Genomic DNA, 9,912 nt, shown 5'->3' with positions numbered 1-9,912 from the left:
ATATCTTTCTTTTAAGTAATGACAAAGAACATAAATACAATTCCATTACCGCTATTAATCATCTAATGAGTATTAACGTAACATCTTTCATTTTGTCAACACTTTAATACTACAAATACTTGCTTCTTTTGTGTAGTAAGTAGTACGTTTTTTATTACTTGTAAATACCTTAATCACTGAAAAAGTATAATAAAACGACTAAGCGTAGCTGTTTAATGACTAAAGAGATAAACGGCGGAAAAGCAAAATTGACTTATGTTACAAAAAGTGTAGAATTTAATGGCAACTGGCTCTTCCATTTCCTACTTGATTGATTCCGTTGTTACCAAGTTTTATCCTTAGGGGGAAAACAAACAATTTATTTGCTGTAAATGTTTTGGTCTATCTAACATTGTCCAAAATCTATCTTAATGTTGGTTCCATGCTATCAAAACAGGATGTATTAAGTGAAGAATGAAGCTGTAAACTGCCAATTGCAACAGTAGGTTTTAATATAAGCGATTATCATTGGAATTCATGCAGCAACATATTTTCAGCGCTAACTTTACTTCCACATATATTGCTAGGAAATGACACAAGATGTCACCTTAGTGACAGCTGCAAAGTCGCTCAGTGATTGCTTCTGTAATTTTTCGGAGAATTAAACTTGATGTTGTATTGTTTAAAGATTTTAGAGATTTAAGTACTATGCACAAATTTAAAATACTAGTATATGTAGATCGGCTTTCTTCTTTTAAAATTGGAAGCTGTCAAGTATGTTCAGTACCGCGTTCCATGTTCCGAATTTTCAGAAAGTTCAGTGGGTTGATTCTCAGTCTGCGCAGCTGTGACATTCATCATGTGCCTACATTCTTGATAATGATTCCCAAGCTCAGTCTGCTCAGCTGTGACATTCATCATGTGCCTATTTTTAATTAATTCCCAAGCTCAGTCTACTCAGCTGTGACATTCATCATGTGCCTACAAATGTTGAAGATACAAAAGCATGAAAGGTCGAAACTGCTTATTTCTCGTGTGTTCGCTATTCGACTTTCGAGGCGAATACACGAAGACACGACAAAAGAAGGTCGACAACACGAAGTTTTGATACCCGCCGACACGAAAAGTGATTAATACAAAAGTTCGTGTGTTCGCCTCTGAAATTTCGTTATTTCGCCTTCAATGTTTCGTTACTTCGTGTATTCGCCCCGAATGTCGAAAGGCGAACACACGACAAATAAGCAGTTTTCGACCTTTCGTGTTTTCGTTTCGTCGACATTTCGACCCGCCGACACGAACAAATATGCATTATTTCGACCTTTCGTGTTTTCGTTACTTCGACATTTCGCCTCGCCGACACGAACACACGAAATGGCAGAAATCAGCCACCATAACAGACAGCACCTCATCTATTGCAAAAGTCACTATTGAAAACAAAGCTTTGACGAATCATTTTGTATCAAAGGTGTAAGAAAAGTTCGCTTTTTAGTGAATAACGTATAAAACCTTTCATGGTGATTGTTCGTCTTAGCTCAATAACACAGCTGTTCGCTTAACCGGAACAAATTGACTTAACCACATTTACACAATAACACAGCTGTTCGCTTAACCGGAACAAATTGACTTAACCACATTTACACAAGAGGACTATGATGACCCCATGTCGCAAACAAACAGTTTAAAATTCCATGTAAATCAGGTGAAATATGTGACTTTTGGATCGTTAACAACGTTCTTCCATTATCTGAATTAGAAACCTACCTTTCCATCCGAGAAAAAACTCGAGAAATGTCAATGCAAGATTAATCACGCTGTCTGAGAAAAAAAGGCATTTAAAGAGATTTATTGAACCTCTGATAGTCGAAAAATACAAGTAACCGGTACCAGTGGAACAAATTTTACCATTTTCTATCCAAATTTTAACATGTTCCATCCAGACCAAGTTCGTGAAGATCTATCAAACGAGTCAAGAGAAGAAGCTTAGTTCAGGCACACTGCTGATCATCAAGCGGAATCATTCGATAAAGCTCCATGCCATTATGCTACTGTTAGGGTTTGTGTAAATCTGAAAACAGGTAGTTACAAAATGAAGATGTATACATAAAAATGCTGATGACGGACTTTGGATACCAAATCATCTATCTTCAATTAAAGTTTGCCATGAATCTTTTGTTAAGGTGAGCTAAAATATGATAGACTGAATGCCATTTTTTATATAAATAACTAAAGCTGTTCTTTTAAAGTGACCTCCAATGGCGTTGCAAGCATTGGTATCATTTATTTACGAATTCGAACTATGCAGATAGCAATTGTCATATTTAAATTTCATTTTGTTACCATGAAAACGCTAACTTTTCAAAGATTACTGAAACCTGTTTTAAAACGTAAAATTGACAGTAGTGTTCTTTCCCCATGCGTCTGAAATAAATCTCCGGACGTAAAAAACTCATCAATAGCGACTGAAAGCAGTAGTTCGGAGATTTCCATCGTAATTTGTATGTTTTTTTTTTGTTGTTTTGTTTTCGAAGTATTAACAATTTTTACACATACCCGTCTGTAACGAAATTTAATTGTTCTGTGGAAAGTCGATTCAAGGTAAATTAAAACGTGCCCTTAAACCAACTCCCCAAACCTAATACATTGTGTAGAAGGGGTGATAAACTAAAATCATGTCTGCATTGTCAGGTTCCATAATAAGCTTTCTTCCTTATTAAAGTACTGGCTAGAGGCTGCATGTACCAGCCTAACAAGAAAATGTCATTAATACAATCTTTACAAAGATGTATCTGAGCTTCAAGACTATTAATTGATTGAAACTGCAAATGCAAAATAATCATTAAGGTTGAGCTTGATGGTATAATTATAGGTTTGCAAAATCAACATCAATTTCCGTATTTCTACATGGAAAGAGCTGCTCTTTTTGCAAAATAATAGTATTCCTCATCTCGGTATAGATTTCCCTAGTATAGTTAAGCAACACCCTATGATGTTCACTTGACCAAGTTGTAACCAAAGTTTCCAACATCACCTGGCTTTCAAGAAGACAAAATATTCTGACATGATTTCATGATGATCGGTCCTGTAGAAAATATGACATTCAGCGTAATAGCTAGGTCTTATTATGGTCTGACACGGCGATCTACTTTTTGACTTCAGAAAAGTGAGTTTCAACCTCTTTTGCGATTTCCTTATGGAAAATATTCTGACCAAGCATCATCAAGTTGACTTAAAATTATAACATCTTGAGTGTTTTAAAACAGTTAAATTGTTGAAGACACATGTCCTACGGCGACGTGCACAGCGTGATCACAAAAGCTCACCTTGAGTACTTTTTAAGGAAATATTTGTCACTAGGCTACTATATCCTCAAGGATTGTTTATACTTGACGACATTGCAACGGTTTAGACAGTATTTGATGAACCATATTGCGTGTTAATTTTGAATTTTCGGATTGCCAGTATGCATATTTGGTACAGTGTTGAGATATGGTTAAATTTATTAAAATAACATTATGCTCTGTTAGAGATATACTTAAGGAGCAAGTACGTGTATGTCCAATTCATATCAAATACCATCCATAAAAGTTTTAGCTGCGATGAAAATGTAATTATTTTCAACATTCTGTCGTTAGTATACTATATAGTCTATTTCTTATCTTGGTTTCGTTTCCGAAGAAAGATATACTTAAGGGTCGTAATAATGACTCCAGGAAGTAGTGGATGACGGCACTCTAGACCACTTTTTCCCTTCTTTGTCTATATAAAGCCGCCATCTTGGATTGGGTGTAGTCAGTTTTCGGGATGGGACTCAATGACGTATGATTGACCTCCATTTTAGATATTGGAAATAATGAAAAGATAGCAAACAATACGGTTTAGAGTGCCGTCATCAGCTACTCCATGACTCCACGACTTCAAAAACTATTTGTGTTAAATTGCTACTAAATATTCGTTAGAAACCCTAGATTATAAAATCATTATAACAGATGTTTATTCCATTTCTTATCTTGTTACACAACCAAGACAAGTTGGAAATAGATGAATATTGCAGCTACATGCAGTTTTAAAACTTGCCTTTCAGTGCAGTTTTTTTAAATATCACACTATCACCAAACAAGAACGCAAAAGTAGAAAAAATATTGAAATCAAAAGAATTACTTTGGTGACCAGGTGTGGGTGCGCAACTTCACATGTTCATAATAAATGTTCACAGAAAAGAATGAAAGAAATTTAATGAAATTCTGCCAAATGGTAAGTTTGTTATGTTCAAATATGTGGATTTTTAGACAATTAAAGGGCAATAACTCTGAAGTTACAAAAAGAAATCCGTACAAAATTGACTGTGCAAAACCACATTATAGTGCTCTAAATTCTGTTAAAGTTTCATAGTTCTAGGTCAAATATATCAAAAGTTATGATGCAGAAATTGGCATATCTATAGATCTATAGTACCGTATATAGTTAACACTAGAAACGTCTAAGGGCCATAACTCTGGTGTTACTTTGGCAATCTGTCTGAAACTTGATGGGCCCCATAACCTCATAGTGGTGAACATATATATGAAGTTTGTTTGAAAAAAATCTAAAATAAGGAATGAATTTTTTTTTTTTTTTTTGGGGGGGGGGGGGGGGGGGGGGGGGGGGGGGGGAGGTGTGTGATCAAGGTAAGGGGGTGACCAGGTGTGGGAAAAGAATGAAAGAAATTTAATGAAATTCTACAAAATGGTAAGTTTGTTATGTACAAATATGTGGATTTTTATACAATTAAAGGGCAATAACTCTTAATTTACAAATAAATCGAAATGAAATTGTGTGTACACAACCACATTATGGTGATCTAAATTCTGTTTAAGTTTCATAGTTCTAGGTCAAATATATCAAAAGTTATGATGCAGAAATTGCCATATTTATAGTACCCTATATAGTTAACACTAGAAACTTCTAAGGGCCATAACTCTGGTGTTACTTGGGCAATCTGACTGAAACTTGACGGGCCGCAAGAACTCATTGTGGTGAACATGTTTATGAAGTTTTCAATAAATATTCCCAACCATTTCCTAGATATGGCTCCGGACGGACGGACGGACGGACGGAAAGACGGAAGGACGGACGGACGGACGGACGGAAAGACGGACGGAAGGACGGACGGACGGACGGACAACGCCAAAACTATATCCCTCCGACTTTCGTCGGGGGATAAAAAAAACAAAAACAACAACAACAAAATATACATTTCAAACCTGAATCTAACTCACTTGGTTGTTCCTTAAATAGATATGTAGAAGTGAAATGTCAAATAATGTTGACCACTTTTAAAGCAACTTTTCGACAAATGTAATAAATAAATTTTTCTATTCCTTTCATATCTTCGGCAAAGTCGGTTTATTATATTTATTCATAGGCAAATTGCTTTTATCATGGTAGAAAATAATCAATATAAAGATACTTCAAGTAAATATCGTACACGCATGTATCAAGTTTAAAATTCATGATCAGGTAAAGAAGTTCTAACAAACCTATAACATGACGTTTAAATACATTATCAAAACATTTATTCTCTCACAATGTTTACGATTATTTATCTATGACTTATCTGTGGTATTAAAACATGCTGTATCTTAAACTGAGTATTTTTGCATCTCACAGACTATGATAACAGTTATCATAAATATTTCTGAAGAATACACATGCTACTTGTGTGTGCCATTAATACAGCAATACGTGCCAATATTTCATTAAAACAGATCACATGCTGCCAAATAATCTCGGTTTCTCCTTACCTTAAAGAAATTATGCAAACCGTATTGCCGATTTTTTCATAATATGCCATTCTGCTGACTCCATCGCATTATATTCTGTCATCCACACTAGACAACGGCAGCTGCATAAAGATAAGAAAGACTATTAATTAGGTATTAAGTAAAGTAATAATGTAAAGTCTTATATGACTTTTGGTTTAGCGACTTTTTAACAATTTCTTCTGTGTATCTACTTGTAGGAGTGGATAAACTGTGTTACATTTTAGGGCTGTTTCCGAAACATTTCGGAAATCGAAATGCAACGTAGGCTCTGTGCTTTTACTTTCATATTAAAATATCGACCAGATTTTACATTAATTTCCAAGAAAATTAGAACAGTATAGAATTGGTGATTTTTTTAGTATCACATTTTGAACGCAAGAGGATACGCAATTAACACTTTGTATGCGTATAATTAACAAAACATTTCTCTTTATTTATAGGTGTATAAATTTCTTCTCCTTTCACACGGAAGTCATAACGCCTGTCTATTTCATTTGCTTTAAATATCATTCTTTTCGTTTAATAGAACTGGTCATTCTAAACAATGGAGCTACCGAAATATCCGCATCTGACGTCAGAAACAGAGAATCAGTGCCACAAATGATAATTTTATATGGATGTACTCTTGTAATTAACTTTATCTAGACGTTCATCAGAACATGAATTACATTCACAAGGATATGAATCAAGCAACAAGATGCTAGGTTTGGAAAACAATCACTATTATTAATCTGTGAATATTTCCAAACATAGATACTGTGAGCTTATAATGAGTGCATGGATACCAACAGATAATGTGGACTATCTGTTAATTCTTACATTTGGTACGCTTTCATTTACTAAGAATGGAAAGGAAATTTATTTGTGCTAGACTTCTGGCATCAATAAACTGGGAATACATTTTATGTTGTCAGATTCTTTTTATTTGAGATGGAGTTGTCAAAATCACTTTTGATCGAGATTTGTTGTTATTGTTGTCAACATATGTGTAATAGAGTTCCGTTTAAGCCGGTGCTAGGGGGCGTGAGAGGTGTTACACATTTCATTACCTCTCATGAACAGGCTCAATCAAACCGAGTCTGCTATTATTCTTCTTGGCTGCATTATTTGCTTCCAAAGGATCTTTTTACATATTTTATTCTTTATATACTCCCAAATAAATTTCCCTTTTCGAAAAAAAACTAAAAATCCATTTTTTATGAATAAAATCGTACAGGTCTTACCAAATAGCCATACGGCTGTAGGAAGGGGTGTTTTTATACACGGGATTATACGATATTTGAATTAGTAGATTAGTAGATACCATCCTTTTCATTTCTAGGCAGCTATTCTGATTACTTGTACACAATTTTCTAGGTCGAATATCCACTGTAAACCTGATAAAACATTATGTACTTGCACACTATTTAAGATAATTACGACCATTGGCAGGGAAAAATTAAGTCCCTACGCAATGATCATTCTAAATTTTAATTAAATTTCATATTAGATAAATGTTAATGTTTCGTTGACCATTTTTTGCAAGATATCAATATTCACTGAAGTTTTACACCATGCTTGACCATAATCAATAGAATATGATTATATACGCATATAAACCAATGATATCATCCAGACAGAAATAATTACCGCATAAAGTACACCTGATAACTTCAGCAATGACTGAAGTTTGTCTTTCCGTAAGGCAATCCTAACGTCTGATTCAGTTCATATTTTATGTATTGTATCTTATTCCAGCAGACGATTGCTACCTACATTGTAGTTGATATTGCATTGAAGTCACGTATACCAAAGGAAAACATGAAATGTAACCTAGAATTGCGGTTTATGTCATCTAAACTAAATTTTCAGCTCCTTTCGACAGACATATAATCCTGTCGTAACAAAAACAGACTATCCGCAATAAAGTTGTTAACCTACAAATATAAATCTTGTAAACGTTAAATCAATTAAGATAAACCTTCATTAAAATAACCTTCATTTGAAAGTCTTTAACAAATCAATACACCTGTCATGATTTAATAGCTTAGAGGGGGCTCTGTGGCAAAGCTCATTTTATCCTCTCATTGCTGTGAAACCGGCCCAACACCCACCCTTTACATAGATTGTTGTCGTATGAGCAAGTCTTCCATCTGGCTTATGCCTGTCAGTGTATTTTACCCAGGTGCCACCCTTGTATTAATGCTTGGATACTCACCAGGGATCTGCCTCCTCAAGTTAAATTGGAAAGTCGTCATGCGAATGAATTATGTAGATGTTGAAATTATCGCATCATCATATCACCAAACAAATAAAATACTCATTTAGTAAAGTTGTATGTATTATACAAAGCTGTTCACTTTGTGGCCAGTAATGAAAAACCTCAAAACTCCACTTACAGACAATAGCTGACTTTGTGCCCATTATACTAGAGCGTTAAGGTTCCTCTGCATTAACTAAAATTTTAGTAATTTTCCAATTTTCAATTGCATGGGAATCATATATAAACGCCTGCAAAAATCCCAATGTTCAATGTATATAAACTCGACTAACGTATCTATTAATTGTTTCAATGTTGATGACATAACACGAAATGTAAACACAGTTTCTATATCGAGCTAAAACACTTACGAAATATGCCCACTCTTTCTTTGACAATGCTTCCTGCGCAATTGCTTATTGTTAATAACATATCTTTACACCAGGAGACCAAAGCATAACCTAGTCATGTTTCCTGATTTATAAAAGATTATTTCGCATATTAAAGACGCAGTTATATTTTATTTATGAGAAATACAAAAATATTCTATGTGGGAAGATTATTGAAATCACATGCCAGCACATGTACTATAAATCATTAATTTTGCTGATCACGTAACACAGACTTGCAGTGAATTTCCATGCAAAAGCGCTAATTATTCTTCTAAAGTAATTTTTTTGAGTTATGAGTGCTATGTTAACGATTACAAAAAAAAGAAGCTACAATACGAATTTGTTATTTTATCAAAGTCTATTGAAGAATTATGTCACAATTAAGAGTTTATATGTCGGCAGAATAATTTCACAAAGGTATAGTCGATTCTGTGTATTTAAATATATTAAAACATGGTTTTGCCAACTAGTATATTATCGTGATTCTTATACAGTCGAGTCCACTTAATACGAACTCGCTTGATACGAATTTTCGGCTATAACGAACAAAATCCGGATTCCCCGGTTCAGCCCTTCTATTTCTTTGTAAAATTATTTCAATAATAGCGAACTCGCTTCATACGAATTTTCGGAAGATACGAACACATTTTGGAAGTCCCAGTGAGCTAAAATGTTATAAGTTTCCATTTTTTGATACGAACTAATTTTAGAAGTCGGTGGCCATTTTTTTTTGCTACGCTTGATCTTTTAACAGTTTGAATCTCTACAGTGCTGATATTTAATCGAAGTGATTATCCCCTGTATTCGATAAATACATAATAAAGAGATTAACACTATGTATGCAGTTATTTTATTCAATACAATCGAGTCCAAGTAATAATGTCTTTAGCAGTTCAGCGATAATTACTTTCATTTGTACACCTCTCCATGAAAATATAACCAAAAATTACCAGTTTTTTTTTTTGTTTTTTTTTTTCAAGTAAATGTTTGAAATACCATGTGTAAAGTACCTGTTGCAAAAATGCATTGACATATACACGTTTCCGTATTCCTATATGTGCTATAAACACTTAATGAATCAATACATTTGTACATTAAAATTTATTTTTCATACATTTTTACTTGTTTAAGTATGCATTTTGTTGAGTTATTTCATTGTAAACTGAACACACTCACTTAATCAGTTAAAACTACTAATGAGCATCTATTCACTACTGTATTTTTATTTATCGGAAGCTATTCAACGGCGATACCGGTGATACTGCCCAACTTGCTCGGGCAAATTACCCGGGAGTCATACATTCGTTAATACGAATTTCGTTTGATACGAGCACATTTCCCAGGTCCCGAAGAGTTCGTATAAAGCGAGTTTGACTGTATATTTGTATGTATGAAACATATATGAAATATGAAAGCGCTACTTCTTAGTGCATTCATGGTATAAAATAGTTGGACAAGGTGACGTTAACATGAAATAATAATTATAAACAAGAGGGCCAAG

General features: G+C 34.1%; 1 long non-coding RNA gene across 1 annotated transcript; it reads right to left on the bottom strand.

Moving 5' to 3' along the window:
* Nucleotides 1–550: 550 nt before the first annotated feature.
* On the bottom strand, nucleotides 551–5,861 carry LOC123535002 (uncharacterized). The gene is made up of 3 exons (XR_006683121.2): nucleotides 5,760–5,861; nucleotides 1,882–2,044; nucleotides 551–960 (listed from the first exon to the last, which is right to left on the bottom strand). It is a non-coding gene; the product is annotated as an uncharacterized LOC123535002 (long non-coding RNA).
* Nucleotides 5,862–9,912: the final 4,051 nt, after the last annotated feature.

Source organism: Mercenaria mercenaria, chromosome 12 (assembly GCF_021730395.1).
Source record: "Mercenaria mercenaria strain notata chromosome 12, MADL_Memer_1, whole genome shotgun sequence".
In the NCBI taxonomy this organism is placed as follows: domain Eukaryota; kingdom Metazoa; phylum Mollusca; class Bivalvia; order Venerida; family Veneridae; genus Mercenaria; species Mercenaria mercenaria.
This window is presented reverse-complemented; position numbering and strand designations above follow the sequence as displayed.